This window comes from Scyliorhinus canicula, unplaced genomic scaffold, assembly GCF_902713615.1.
Source record: "Scyliorhinus canicula unplaced genomic scaffold, sScyCan1.1, whole genome shotgun sequence".
Taxonomy (NCBI): domain Eukaryota; kingdom Metazoa; phylum Chordata; class Chondrichthyes; order Carcharhiniformes; family Scyliorhinidae; genus Scyliorhinus; species Scyliorhinus canicula.
Genome location: NW_024055478.1, coordinates 131,484 through 147,548, shown reverse-complemented (window position 1 = coordinate 147,548; position 16,065 = coordinate 131,484). Strand labels below are relative to the sequence as shown.

The following is a 16,065-nucleotide window of genomic DNA, read 5'->3' as shown; positions in this document are numbered from 1 at the left end:
ATGTGTATTAATATGCTAATCTGGTTTAATTAACACTGTAACTACTTACTATGCCAAAGCGCCGCCAGTATTATCACAACCATGTCTGACTGAATCTCTCCCAGTGAACTGAACTGGACTGAGTCAGGGATTGTGTAGGAGAGAGGGAATTTACTGCAGTGCAGGGAGATCACTCGTGTCACTATTGTGACATCACTCGCCTCCCATCCTATCGGCTTGGCCGACACCATCAGGTGAGTTTCTGACGCCCGTGCTTGAATTTGGCGCCCTCTGCTGCCGGATTCGGTTTACTCCGTGTTAGAATTCGGCTGTTGAGTGGATTCAGTGTTGACTGCAATGCATGTCAGGGCGAGAAACCTGGACAGAAATCTAAATTTCAGCTGTTAATACACTATCTTTGTCACTATAGGTGTTTCTATTCAAAAAATGATGCTTAATCTGTAGTTCTCGGTTCACACCATGGATGCGATGAAGTCGAAAGAATGCCAAGATTTTGGTGGACATTGGAGGTTAGAACTCAGAATAATAGCAGTTTATTGTGGTTCTGACGAAGAAGGTACAAAAGGGGAACTGCTCTGAAAATCGCTTTTTTCAGAGACCAGATTGACTTTCATTAGGTTAAATGTCCTATAAAGAAGATAGGTGAATGATATTTCATGCTGCAAGCGTTTGCGAGACAATGAAACGTCTTTGAATGGATCAGCACCGAGGCACGGGCGGGATTTGAACCCGCGATTTTTGGTTTACGAAACCAACGCCTTTCCTCTTGGCCACCGCACCTTATGCAGTCAAGTGAGGTTGATTGCACTGTGAGTTGTTATCATTTGGAGTCTGGCGCAACAATTGATGAGAGAAGAAGAATCAATAGAACATTTCAAAAAGGATTGTCAGAACTTGAGAACGGAAAACCCCGCGGGATTTAAATGCAGGGTAAAAAGGGCAATAGAAAAAGTTATTTCAAATAGGCGCAGGTAGCGTCAGTTCAATCTGCCCCCACCCCTCCGACACTATATTGTTCTCAGTGAGTTGAGCAGGTGCAGGATGGTCACGGGATGCTGGGTGCTCAACTGTCGCTATTTCCGCTCCATCACTTGTGACTGCAGCTGATAACCGCCGCACAATTTTCAGCTTTGAGTCTGCGGTGCCCCGGTCACAGTTTCCGTGTGATGCCCTCGCTCCAACACCATTGGGATATTCTAGACATTGCTGCCGCTGCTCGATTCCTGTCATTGGTTGGATCAGCAATGCAGTGGGACCTGAATCTGGATTGCTGCTCTGACAGATAATTGCCTGCCCTGAAGAGCGATTGATTCAGGAACGATCGCGGGGAACTGCCTCGTCACCCTCTTCGTTATGATCTCGCTACTCAGTATTTCCTTCAATGCAAAACCCCCATTCTCCCCTTACTGAGTAACCAGATATTATTGTTAATTAAATAATAATGAGTATGGTGCAGGTGACCGTTACGTTGGTCAATATGAGGCTGATTCTGAATTTTGAGATTATTATTGTTTTCTGTTCGTTTCTATCAGACTGGAGCCACCAAGACCCAGTGGAACATCTGGACGCTGAAATGAGGGTTGAAGAGGATACTGACGCCACACAGCAGTACAATCGATACTGACGATCCTGATACACAGTCAGCATCCGGGCAGCCTGCACGGTTCATATTCCGTCTGATTGGAGAGAATCTGCGTAGCAGCAAATGTAGAAGTGATCGCAATATGACACATATAAATAGAGAAATACCAGCACAAAAATATAGAGATCCCTTTATGTGCCTGTGCCGTCAATCACATTATAGCAGAAAGGCAGTGGGTCCCAGAAACAAACCGACACCAAGAGGGGTAGGGGTATATGTGTGTGTGTGTGTGGTTTGGGGTGGGGGGGGGGGGTGATATTCATCTCTCAAGGTGGATGCGAGAGGGCGGTCAGAAAGACCATCGCCATTTATTATTATGTGAAAATGGAGCAAGACGGGTTATTGGATTGGATTTGTTTATTACCGAGGTACAGTGAAAAGTATTTTTCTACAAGCAGCTCAACAGATCATTCAGTACATGGAAGAAAAGGGAATTAAACAAATTTCAAGAAAATACATGGGACTACATAATAGGGCAACACAAGATATACAATGTAACTACATATGCATTGGCATCGGTTGAAGCACACAGTCAGTCAATAAGAGAGTCATTTCGGAGTCTGGTGACAGTGAGGAAACTGCTAACCATCTCCACCTCGTCCACGTTGATGCTGATAGGGGTGTGCACAGTACTTTGCTTCCTGAAGTCGATGACCAGCTCTTTAGTTTTGCTGGCATTGAGGGAGAGATTGTTGTCGTGACACCACTCCACTAGGTTCTCTATCTCCCTCCTGTATTCGGACTCGTCGTTATTCAAGATCCGGCCCACTCTGGTCGTATCGTCAGCCAACTTGTAGATGGAGTTGGAACCAAGTTTTGCGACGCAGTCGTGTGTGTACAGAGAGTAGAGTAGGGGGCTAAGTACCCAGCCTTGCGGGGCAACAGTTTTGAGGACTATTGTGGAGGAGGTGTTGGTGTTCATTCTTACTGACTGTGGTCTGTTGGTCAGAAAGTCAAGGATCCAGTTGCCAACTGGAGTGGGGGGGTGCCAAGTCCTAGGTTTTGGAGCTTTGATATGAGCTTGACTGGGATTATGGCGTTGAAGGCGGAGCTGTATTCAATAAATAGGAGTCTGATGTAGGAGTCCTTGCTTTCGAGATGCTCTAGGGATGAATGTAGGGCCAGGGAAATGGCGTCTGATGTGGACCGCTTGCGACGGTATGCGAATTGAAGCGGGTATGGAGGTGATGCGTTTAATGATCAGCCTCTCTGACTTGCTTGGTAAGCCAGTGATTTAGCCCTGTCCTAAACAGATATCATCCAGTAGTGGAACAACAATTCGTCTCTGGCTGGGATCGAACCACCAACCTTTCGGTTAACAGCCGAACGCGCTAACCGATTGCGCCACGGAGACGACAACAAGATCACAGCTCTGTGCATTTCAACAGTGACGGGCAATCCTCTGATTGCCAGGGACCGAATGAGAATGCTGGCAATATTGGTCCCCTGAGGCAGTGCGGAAAATATCTGGAAGGAGCGTACACATGGTCCCGCGGGCATGGACATTTGTGAGACGTGGAATCATCACAGGTCCGTGGATTTTACAGAACTCACTTGGACAGCACCACACTTTCGTTGAAACACGTCCCTTATCTGGGAACCTCCAGAACAGAAAGCAGGAAATGTCAACATAGATTTGATGTATTTTCGATCAGAAAGTCGATGTTCCGCTGAAGACTACTGGGGGCTCAGACTCATTGGCATAAGGTCGACCTAAGTTAACGGCCCTGGAAGATTTTATTATCCCCACATCTGAGAACTTTCTGCTGCTGCTCGGAAGTGGATATTCCAAGCTTAAATTTACTGTGCATCGCGACATGCTGATTAATCTCACGAATCCTCTATTGACCAATACAAGGACAGAGCCGGCAATGCAATTGTGGAGAAATAGACCTGAGTATTTTTCTGAATCCAGATCAAACCATCCTCCGGTACAAGGGCAGGAACGCAAATTTACTGGAATTGAAAATACTCTCTGAGGCTTTCGTACGTGGTTGTAGCTGCTTTGTGACACTGTGCTCATTGCACAGTAATAGACCGCCCCGTCCTCCACACTGAGCGCGTTTATATTGAGGTAACCATTCTTTTTAGATTTGTTGGCAGCCGCCAGATATCGTCCTGAGATCTCCTCTTTCTTCATCGTCAATATGTTTTTTTTTATAAATTTAGAGTAGCCAATTATTTTTTTCCAATTAAGGGGCAATTTAGCGTGGCCAATCCACCTAACCTGCACATCTTTGGGTTGTGGGGGTGAAACCCACGCAGACATGGGGAGAATGTGCAAACTCCACACGGACAGTGACCCAGGGCCGGGTCCTCAGCGCCGCAGTCCCAGTGCTAGCCACTGCGCCACACGCTGCCCTCATCGTCAATATGTTAATGATGACCAATCTCGGCGGCTGTGCCGATTTTGCTGATACCACAGCATGTGGTACATCGTCCGGTCTGTATATTCGCAATTTAACTGCACTGAACGCCCTTCTGATTTCTAACCTGTCCCTCAGCATTGCCCCCCTCCCCCCAGCCCATACCATCCTACTTCAGCAATCTGATCCCTGTTTGTAATTGTTCTCTGACGCACTGCTTACCTTTGTTCTGCCATTAACACATTCTGACCGCTTGATGCGCCATCAGCACCTTTCATAGCCTTGTTTAGCCTCATTTACATTCCCTTTTTCTTTCTGCCCGAGACATTTTCGTCATTTCCCACCTATTGCTAGCCCTCTATCGAGGCCCAATACAGCACTCCACCACCCCCCCCCCCCCCCACACACAATCGCCTGAATCTCCAGTTCCAGTTCTCCAGCTTTGACAAAGAGTCCACTTGACTGGAAACGACAGCTGCCATTTCGCTCCCCAGAGGCTGTCAGACCTGCTGAGATTATCCAGTATTTTCTGTTTTTGTTTGCGTTTTAGACATGTTTGAGATGGTGATTAAATGTGTTCATTTGTAAATCGCTAAAATTCTGTTGTGAATGAACTCGCTGCTAATATCCGAGGTGTGCCAAGATATGAAAATTCTTCACCTCTCATTAGAACATAGAACAGTACAGCACAGAACAGGCCCTTCGGCCCTCAATGTTGTGCCGAGCAATGATCACCCTACTTAAACCCACGTAACCCGTATACCCGTAACCCAACAATCCCCCCATTAACCTTATACTACGGGCAATTTAGCATGGCCAATCCACCTAACCCGCACATCTTTGGACTGTGGGAGGAAACCGGAGCACCCGGAGGAAACCCACGCACACACGGACGTGCAGACTCCACACAGCCAGTGACCCAGCTGGGAATCGAACCTGGGACCCCAGAGCTGTGAAGCATTGATGCTAACCACCATGCTACCGTGAGGCCCCATTGACTGCTGAAATTCAGTGCTTGGGCCTGAATGCTCAATTCAGTGTAGTGGCTCAAGTGAGACGAAATTTCATAGTCCTGGAACACACGAGATTCCGGCAACATTCAGGAAACAGAATTATTTTGTGCCCGATAATTGTGCAAACTTTTCTCACACGAAATGCTAAATGTTCGATGTTTCTGCCCGGTTTCGGACCGGGGACCTTTCGCGTGTGAGGCGAACGTGATAACCACTACACTACATAAACCGCTGGCAATCAATGGACGTGCGGAATGTACAACCTCACTGTGTTGCTGCAGATTCTGATGGTCTGTTTGAGAGGCCAGGTCCCTTGTTGCAAGCGACAGATGTTTCTTAAATTAACAGATGTCTCAATATATGTCTCAACAGATCAAAAACCCACTCAAGTCGACTTACAACACAGACTACGCTGAAAGACTCTGCCACCGACCACAAAACCCTGCCAGGGTAATCTCTGCAAGACATGCCAGATCATCGACATGGACACCACCATTACACGTGGAAACACCACCCACCAGGTACGCGGCGCATACTCGTGCGACTCGACCAATGTAGTCTACCTCATACGCTGCAGGAAAGGATGTCCCGAAGCGTGGTACATTGGCGAGACCATGCAGACACTGCGACAACGAATAAACGGGCATCGTGCGACTATCAACAGGCAGGACTGTTCCCTTCCAGTTGGGGAACACTTCAGCAGTCAAGGACATTCAGCCTCTGATCTCCGGGTCAGCATTCTACAAGGAGGCCTTCAGGAGACGCGACAACGCAAAATTGCTGAGCAAAAACTTATAGCTAAGTTCCGCACGCATGAATGCGGACTCAACCGGGATCTGGGATTCATGTCGCATTACATTCGGCCCCCACCAACAAGCCTGGACTTGCAGAGGCCTACCGACTGAACTGGCTTGGGACAATTCACACCTCTTTAACCTGGAGTTACCTCTCTCTCTGCATCTTTGATGATTTGATTGCCTGCAGGTGCTCGCATTCCGGGGCATCTCTGACTGTGTCTATATAAACATTTCTGGAACAAGCCTTTCCATTCACCTGAAGAAGGAGCCGTGCTCCGAAAGCTCGTGTTTGAAACAAACCTGTTGGACTTTAACCTGGTGTTGTAAGACTTCTTACTGTGCTCACCCCAGTCCAACGCCGGCATCTCCACATCAATATATAAAGCCGTGAGATGTAGAAATTATATCGAAATTAACATAAGTTATATTTTGCTAAATGTCGGTCTTAAATTTGTGCTCTTTGGTCTCGAGGTCTGGTTCTCGTTTAAGGATTTTCAAGCAATGCCTATGGGAGTGGTCGTGGGTTTAAATCCAGGACAGGCTCTTTACTCCAGGTCAGGGATTACGAATTGTTTACGATGCTGACGGCAGGGTTGATTTACATTGGCCCACTCTGAAAAAGATTTCTCAGGACTCGGAATGTTTACGTCGTTTCTCTCCCCACAGATGATGCTCGAGAGAGAGAGAGAGAGAGAGAGAGACAGTGTCTGAGCTGGAGTGCGTTTGGATAAAATTGATGCTCCAGATCTGTGTTAACCACAGGGACGTGACCCATCTAATCCACAGAGCCAAAGTGGAGAATTGAACTGACTGGGGAGCTGGATCTTAACGCTGACCTCCCGGACCTCGGCGTCGTAAAATGTTCCAAAGAAGCTCAACAGCCACTCGAGGAACAGCAGCGCATCTTTCCACTGGGCTCAATACAGCTTTCACACTCAGTGTGTGTTCAGTAGTTTCACACTGTAAATGCTGCACCCATTTTGTGTGTCCTCATATCGCAGATTTGGGTTTCAATCTTGTTTCCACTTGTTCTTTGTGTCCGGGCGGTAGTTGTTGATCAATATGCCATCGATAGCTCCTCCAGACATATCTTTTGTTTCTTTGTTTCTTCCATTGCGCTAACAGAGAGCTGGCACAGACACGGCGGCCGGAATGGCCTCATACTGTGGTGTCATTATTCTCTGATTTGATGCTAACCTAACTCTGTGGCCAGGGTTCCAAGGCCTCTTCTCATTTAATCTCTCCTGACTTGCCCCCTATTAGAGCCCTTTCCTGTTGTTCTGTTTCCTCCCTCCGGGAGTTCACTTGGTTAAGACGTCCCACATTTCTAACCTGTCCCGGTTTTAATGAAAGGTGATGGTGAAAGACGAACTTTGTTGTCCTGTCGACAAATGCCGCCTGACTCCCTGAGATGTTGCAGTACTTTTGGCGTTCTCCGCAGATGTTAGATTGATTTTCGATGGCAATGACAGTATACTTTGACTCTTTTTGGGGGCTCGTTGGTCTAGGGGTATGATTCTCGCTTTGGGTGTGTCGCTGTCGGAATTTGCGAGAGGACCCGGCTTCAAATGCCGGACGAGCCCTTCGATGAGGTTTTCCCGTTGGTCAAGCCGCATGTTTCCTTCATTTCTTTGCGGCGGAGACGGCGGGATTCATTCACATTGGGTTTGCTTTGAGAAGCTGAGCTCAAACTGCATGGAACCAATACGTTCCCGAGAAGCTTGTCTATGTGTGGGCATTCACATTTCTATTGACTAATTCTGGTGGACTCTGACAGCTCTCTGTCCCTTTCATTTTATCAGTTCAACAACTTCAGACTGTGAACTCTCACTTCCCCCTCCACCACATGTTTTTTCCATCAACTTATCATTCCTTCCATTGATATGTTTTACCCTCAGCATTGCCCCCCTCCCCCAGCCCATACCATCCTACTTCATCAATCTGATCCCTGTTTGTAATTGTTCTCTGAGGCACTGCTTACCTTTGTTCTGCCATTAACACATTCTGACCGCTTGAAGCGCCATCAGCACCTTTCATAGCCTTGATTAGGCTCATTTACATTCCCTTTTTCTTTCTTCCCGAGACAGTTTCGTCATTTCCCACCTATTGCTAGCCCTCTATCGAGGCCCAAAACAGCAGCCCCCGCCCCCCACAATCGTCTGAATCTCCAATTCCAGTTCTCCAGCTTTGACAAAGAGTCCACTTGACTGGAAACGACAGCTGCCATTTCGCTCCGCAGACAGCGTGTAGGTTCGTTATTTACAGAGGTCTCTGGATAGTATATCCTTATTTAGAGTGGTCCCTGGCCAGTATATCATTATTTCCAGTGGTCCCTGGTAAAATGTCATTCTTTACAGTGGCCCCTGTATAGTACATCATTATTTACAGCGGTCCCAGCGTGTAATTTCATTATTTACAGTGGTCCCTGGGTAGTATATTATTATTTACAGTGGGCCCTGTGTAGTATATCATTAGTTACAGTGGTCCCTGGGTAGTGTATCATTATTTACAGTGGTCCCTGACTACTATTCTATTATTTCAGTGGTCCCTGGGCAGTACATAATTATTTACAGTGGTCCCTGGGTAGGATATCATTATTTACAGTGTCCCTGGCTACTATTCTATTATTTAAGTGGCCCCTGGGCAGTATATCATTATTTACTGTAGTCCTTGGGTAGTATATCATTATTTACAGTGGTCCCTGGGTAGGATATCATTATTGACAGTGGTCCCTGTGTAGTATATCATTATTTACAGTGGTCCCTGGGTAGTTTATCATAATTTACAGTGGTCCCTGGGTAGGATATCATTATTTACAGTGGTCCCTGTGTAGTATATCATTATTTACAATGGTCCCTGTGTAGTGTATCGTTATTTACAGTGGTCCCTGGCTACTATTCTACTATATCAGTTGTCCCAGGGCAGTATGCCATTATTTACAGTGGCCCAGTTGTAGTACATCATTATTTGCAACGGTCCGAGCGTGTGATTTCATTATTTACAGGTGGCCCTGGACACTATATCATTATTTACAATGGTTCCTGGGTAGTATATCATTATTTACAATGGACCGTGGGTAGCATGTCATTATTTACAGTGGTCCCTGGGCAGTATATCTTTATATGTTGTGGTCTCTGGGAGGTATTCATTTTTTTCAGAGGTCCCTTTGCAGTACATAATTATTTACAACGGTCCCAGAGTGGAATTTCACTGTTCACAATTGTTCCTGGCCAGTATATCATTATTTACAGTGGTCCCTGGATAGTATATCATTATTTACAGTGGTCCCTGGAATGTGTATCATTATATACAGTGGTCCCTGGGCAGTATATCATTATATACAGTGGTCCCGTGTCATATATCATGATTTAATTTCGTTTAATTTCGTTTGATTTAGTTATTTGCTGGGGCCCTAGATAGGATATTTTATTTACAGTCGTCACTGTGTAGTACATCATTATATACAGCGGCCCAGCATGTAGGTTCGTTATTTACAGAGGTCTCTGGATAGTATAATCCTTATTTAGAGTGGTCCCTGGCCAGTATATCATTATTTCCAGTGGTCCCTGGTAAAATGTCATTCTTTACATTGGCCCCTGTATAGTACATCATTATTTACAACGGTCCCAGCGTGTAATTTCATTATTTACAGTGATCCCTGTGTAGTATATCATTAGTTACAGTGGTCCCTGTGTAGTGTATCATTATTTACAGTGGTCCCTGACTACTATTCTATTATTTCAGTGGTCCCTGTGTAGTGTATCATTATTTACAGTGGTCCCTGGGTAGGATATCATTATTTACAGTGTCCCTGGTTACTATTCTATTATTTAAGTGGCCCCTGGGCAGTATATCATTATTTACTGTAGTCCTTGGGTAGTATATCATTATTTACAGTGGTCCTTGGGTAGGATATCATTATTGACAGTGGTCCCTGGGTAGTTTATCATAATTTACAGTGGTCCCTGGGTAGGATATCATTATTTACAGTGGTCCCTGTGTAGTATATCATTATTTACAGTGGTCCCTGGGTAGTGTATCATTATTTACAGTGGTCCCTGGGTAGTGTATCATTATTTACAGTGGTCCCTGGCTACTATTCTATTATATCAGTTGTCCCAGGGCAGTATGCCATTATTTACAGCGGCCCAGTTGTAGTACATCATTATTTGCAACGGTCCGAGCGTGTGATTTCGTTATTTACAGTGGTCCTGGATATTACATCATTATTTCTAGTGGTCGCTGGGTAGTATATCATTATTTACAGAGGCCCCTGGGTAGTATATCATTATTTACAGAGGCCCCTGGGTAGTATATCATTATTTACAGAGGTCCCTGGGTAGTATATCATTATTTGCCGTGGTATCTTGGCAATATATCATTATTTACAGTTGTCCTGTGAAGTTCATCATTATTTACCAAGGTCCGAGGGTGGAATTTCATTATTAACAGTGCTCCCTGGAAACTATATTATCATTTACAGTGGTCACTGGGTGATATATCTTTATTTACAGTGTTGCCTGTGTAGTATGCCATTATTTAAAGCGGCCCTCGGTAGTATATCATTAGTACAGTGGTCCCTGGGTAGAATATCATTATTTACTGTGGTCCATGGTCAGTACATCATTATTTGTAGTGCGTCGCACATCACTATTTGCAGCAGTTCCTCTTTAACCTGTGATTATCCCTCTCCCTGGATCTGTAATGATTTGATTACCTGCAAATGCTCGCATTCCAAGCATTGTACAGCATCTCTGACTTTGTCTATATAAATGTTTCTGGATGATACCTCTCCATTCACCTGAGGAAGGAGCTGCGCTCCGAAAGCTCGTGTTTGAAACAAACCTGTTGGACTTTAACCTGGTTTTGTAAGACTTCTTACTGTGCTCACCCCAGTCCAATGCCGGCATCTCCACATCACAATATGATAGAGTTTACCCTGCAGTTTGAGAGGGAGAAGCTGGAGTCAGGTGTAACTTTAGCTGACTCATTACTTCACAGCATCAACTTCATTGTAAGTTCCAATCTGTCTGACCCTGGGCGCTGCCTGTGCTTTTCATATTGAAAACATCTCTGTTCCACCCAATAAAAACAGACGCACATTTCATAATCAGAGGGAAGTCTATCTTTTTTGAGGTTGCATTGCAATTATTGTTAAAAGCGGCTGTGCCACGTGTTTGCTTTCTTTGCCCTCGCTCACACTCTCCCTCTCTCACACTCTCTCCCTCTATCACACTCCCTCCCTCTCACACACACTTTCTCACTCACACTCTCTCGCTGGAATAGAACTTGTCTTTCCCCAGTGAGAGGCCAGAAAGCAAACACGTGGCACAGCCGCTTTTAACAATAATTGCAATGCAACCTCAAAAAAGATAGACTTCCCTCTGATTATGAAATGTGCGTCTGTTTTTATTGGGTGGAACAGAGATGTTTTCAATATGAAAAGCACAGGCAGCGCACTCTCGCACTCTCTCTCTCCCGTACTCTCTCCCCCTCTCACACTCCCTCTCTCGCACTCTCTCTCTCCCTCTCTCGCACTCTAACCTTCCTTCCCTCTCTCGCACTCTCTCCCTCTCTCGCACTCTAACCCTCTCTCGCACTCTCTCCCCCTTTTGCACTCTCTCTCTCTGTTGTGCTCACTCTCTCTCTCACACATTCTCCCCTCTCACACTCTCTCCATCTGACATGTTCGCTACCTCACTCATCCTCCCTCTCTCCCACTCTATCCCTCTCTCACACACTCACCCTCCCTCTGTCTCTCCCTGCATGCCTCGCTCCGTCACACACTCTTTCCCTCTCTCACACTTTCTCTCACACTCTTTCCCTCTCTCCCACTCTTTACTTCTCTCCCACTTTCTCTCACACTCTTTCCCTCTCTCACACTCTTTACTTCTCTCCCACTTTCTCTCACACTCTTTCCCTCTCTCACACTTTCTCCCACACTCTTTCCCTCTCTCCCACTTTCTCTCACATTCTTTCGCTCTCTCACACTTTTCCCTCTCTCACATTTTCTCTCTCATTCTCTCACACTCTTTCCGTCTCTCACACGTTCTCTCACACTCTTTACTTCTCTCCAACTTTCTCTCACATTCTTTCCCTCTCCCACTCCCTCAGTCACTCAGTCGCTCTCTCCTTTACTTATGTCTGATATTATGTCAGTGTTTTATACACCATCCTTCTCACACAATCTGCCTCCCTCATCCACTCACCCACTCGGCTCCATTCTCTGCTTCCCTTTCTCTCAGACAATCTACCTCCTTCTCTCGTTTTATTCTTTATTTCTCCCACCCTCTTTCTCTCCCATTCTATCTCCTCCCACCCTCTTTCTCTCTCACCCTGTCTTCTTGCAGCACATCGCACAGACCAGTTCTCTCTTCCTCCACATCTCACCCCGCCTCTCTCCCAGTTTAAGTGAATGAAATTAATGAAAATCGCTTTTTGTCACGAGTAGGCTTCAATGAAGTTACTGTGAAAAGCCCCTAGTCGCCACATTCCGGCGCCTGTCCGGGGAGGCTGGTACGGGAATGGAACCGTGCTGGTGGCCTGCTTGGTCTGCTTTCAAAGCCAGCAATTTAGCCCCGTGAGCTAAACCAGCAGTCTGGCCAGTCTGCCTATCAGATGGTCGGCCGGTATCAGTTAGAGACGGGGTATTAGTTTTCACAGCTGTATATGTTTTAATGCTGCTCTCTGAGGTGCTGAGCTTGAATGTGCTGCAGCCTCTGAGTTTTCTGAGGTTCCAATGGTTCTAAAGATTTTCTTAGTTTGAGGGGCTGAATCAGATTTAGATATGGGATCACATACTTTGCGCTTAAAACAGTTCCAGATTTTGGAGACATTGAAATTTGCTACTTAGGCTCAGACAGAACGTACTGACATCAAATAAAGGAATGGTCACAGTTACAGAGACAGCTACACCCCAGAGTGCAGTGGAACCACCCAGAGAAACACACTGACAATTGGAACTGAATCACTGAATGGTCACAGTTACAGAGACAGCTACACCCCAGAGTGCTGTGGAACCACCCATTGAATCACACTGACAATTGGAACTGAATCACTGAATGGTCACAGTTACAGAGGCAGCGACACCCCAGAGTGCAGTGGACCCACCCAGAGAAACACACTGACAATTGCAACTGAATCACTGAATGGTCACAGTTACAGAGGCAGCTACACCCCAGAGTGCTGTGGAACCACCCACAGAAACACACTGACAATTGGAACCGAATCACTGAATGGTCACAGTTGCAGAGGCAGCTACACCCCAGAGTGCGGTGAACCACACTGACAATTGCAACTGAATCACTGAATGGTCACAGATACAGAGGCAGCTACATCCCAGAGTGCAGTGAAACGACCCAGAGAAACACACTGACAATTGGAACTGCATCACTGAATGGTCACAGTTACAGAGGCAGCTACACCCCAGAGGGCAGTGGAACCACCCAGAGAAACACATTGACAATTGGAACTGAATCACTGAATGGTCACAGATAGAGTCAGCTACACCCCAGAGTGCAGTGGAACCACCCAGAGAAACACACTGACAATTGGAACCGAATCACTGAATGGTCACAGTTACAGAGGCAGCTACATCCCAGAGTGCAGTGAAACGACCCAGAGAAACACACTGACAATTGGAACTGGATCACTGAACGGTCACAGTGGTGTGAGGGTTATCACTGTAACAATCTGAGATCTAGAGATGGGACTCATGTTGTCTGAGTGGACAGCATTCTTTCTGTTAATGTTAGCTGACCAATGTGATCAACACAGTTCAGTGTTTGGAAAGTGGTCACTCACTCAAAAAATAATATTTTATTTCACTGAACACAATATCGTAATCTGTTTGTTCATATATTTCTAATAATAACGTGTACGATTTCACAACCTCAATATCCCTGATGTGGTCCCCCAGGGTATAAATTAAATGCTTTGGGAACATATAACCTCGGAGTTTCAGACACAGAGACTGACGCCAGTACGAAAGGACACATCACTTCACTACTGAAAATGCATGATCCAATTGATACTGCTGAGAAAATATTCTACCCAATCGTTGCTATCGTCGGTGTTCCTGGTAAGTGACTATCACCATTGAACTTGTGTAAATCTGTGTGTGAGCGGCTCTCTGATTTGAAACTCTGAGTGAAAATGTTTAATCCTGATCTCGTGCACACTGTGATACAGACACCTGATCAACGATATCATTGTCAAATATCTTTAAGCATGTCAATGGTTTGAATCCCTTCCATCAACTCACAATAAACCTCTGTTTGTTACTCACTGGATCTCTGACCAGTGAAGTTATTATATTGAGTGGGATCTTGTATAATGTTAGATTGGATCTCAGTGAAGGCAATTTCTCTGAAGGGAGGTTTAGGAGGAGAAAGAATTAAAGCACACTGCGTGTGGGTCATTAACCAGAGTGGAATATCTGACATTGGTGAACAAGGATTACTGGAAGTATCTCAGTGTAGGATTGTACTGAGTGTGGGTCTCTCACCAGAGTGGTCTGATCTAATTATCTCTCTATTTCTGCGGCTATCTGTCCATGTGGAATTGTATTGTGTGTGGATCAGTAACTGGACTGACATTAGTTAGTTCTATTTTGAAATTATGTATTTTATTGATGAGTTGTCGCTCCATTCTGTGGAGTTCTCTCTGTGAGTTTTAACTTTGGAATAGGTTGAAAACAGGAAGAGTTTGAAAATGAAATGAAAATGAAAATTGCTTATTGTCACGAGTAGGCTTCAATGAAGTCACTGTGAAAAGCCCCTAGTCGCCACATCCCGGCGCCTGTCCGGGGAGGCTGGTACAGGGAATAGAATCGTGCTGCTGGCCTGCTGCTTGGTCTGCTTTAAAAGCCAGCGATTTAGCCCAGTGAGCTATACCAGCCTCCAGTGAGCTGAACCAGCCCCTAGTGAGCTAAACCAGCTCATGTTTGGCTGGGTTTTGAAGATGTTTGATATTTATTGTATGAAGTGAAATGTCCCTATCTCTGTTTTCTATTGACCTACTCCAACAGGAACAAACATGACCCAAACTTCAATATTTCATAAAACCCAAAACAGTGCAGTATTCCAATAGGTTTTGTGATATTTTCTCATTTCTATTCATTCTGAAATGAACTCACATGTTTGATCAATTGTTATGGATGTTTTTAAACTGTGTTTCTGCTTCACACGAATTGTGAATCTATTCACCTGAACCCAGAAACCCCTCCAGTCCATTCACACACTTGTTTTCCAAGGAGTGATTGCGGGACTTATTGTTCTGATCAAAATGCAGCAGCGGACACTGATCTGTCGGGAAATTAATTTCCCGTTGAAATACACACTTTGCAAATTCATAATTACTGATAATGTGTTCCTGTAATTAGTTGTATTCTTCCTCTGTATTCACTATCACTCTCAATTTGATTTTGTCTGTAAATTGTGTAATTATCGTTCTGCTTCCCGATTCCATACTGGTGATGGGAATGGTGAAGGAGAGTGATCCCAGTGCTGATCCTTGTGGAACACCACTTCCCACCTTCCACCAATCAGCCTAAATCCCTTAAACTCCTCTCCCTGTTTTGTGTGTGTGTCGCCAGCATGTGTCCATTCTGCTGCTGTGTCCCCTAACTCCACTGGCTCTGAGATTACCCATGAGTCTGTTATTCGGATCTTACTGACGGCCTTTAGAAAGTAAAATTGTTTAACATCTATTATACTACTCAGATCTATTATTTCTGATAGTTATTACAATAATTGGATGAAATGTGTCAGGAATAATGTTGACTTTGGAATATGTGCCGACTATTTAGTAGACTCTGTGTTACTGGATTTCTTTAACTCAGACGTCTAATTCAATTTTTCCTACTGTTGACATTGTGACTGGAAGATTTTATTATATTCTGTTGTAAATTCAAGAATAACAGAGACCGACTTCTGCTTTTCAATTCTTTGGTAATTATTCTGATGGTGATCAGTGAGTAGATAATATTGTCTCTGCTATTTCTCACTGTCTATTTTATGAATATTTGTTGCTGAAATCCATCTGCCTCCAGTAATCTCCCTCTACCTGGACCCCACCCTCTGGCCTCCTCCCTCTGGCCTCCTATCAGCTCTTGATCTTTTCATTGAGATCTGTCAGTGCGACACGACCGTCTCAATTTCTCTGTGCCTCTCACCAACTCTATCCTGACTCACTCGAATCTTGCTCCAATCCTCTCTCTAATATCCAACCCTGACCTGGTTACCTGA

The 16,065-nt window shown here is 45.1% G+C and overlaps 3 non-coding genes across 3 annotated transcripts; all 3 read right to left on the bottom strand.

Annotated features, from left to right (window-relative positions):
- Positions 1-708: 708 nt before the first annotated feature.
- On the bottom strand, positions 709-780 carry trnat-cgu. The gene has a single exon. It is a non-coding gene; the product is annotated as a tRNA-Thr (tRNA).
- A 2,142-nt stretch (positions 781-2,922) lies between these two features.
- Positions 2,923-2,996, bottom strand: trnan-guu. The gene has a single exon. It is a non-coding gene; the product is annotated as a tRNA-Asn (tRNA).
- Positions 2,997-5,177: 2,181 nt separating this feature from the next.
- trnav-cac lies at positions 5,178-5,250 on the bottom strand. The gene has a single exon. It is a non-coding gene; the product is annotated as a tRNA-Val (tRNA).
- Positions 5,251-16,065: the final 10,815 nt, after the last annotated feature.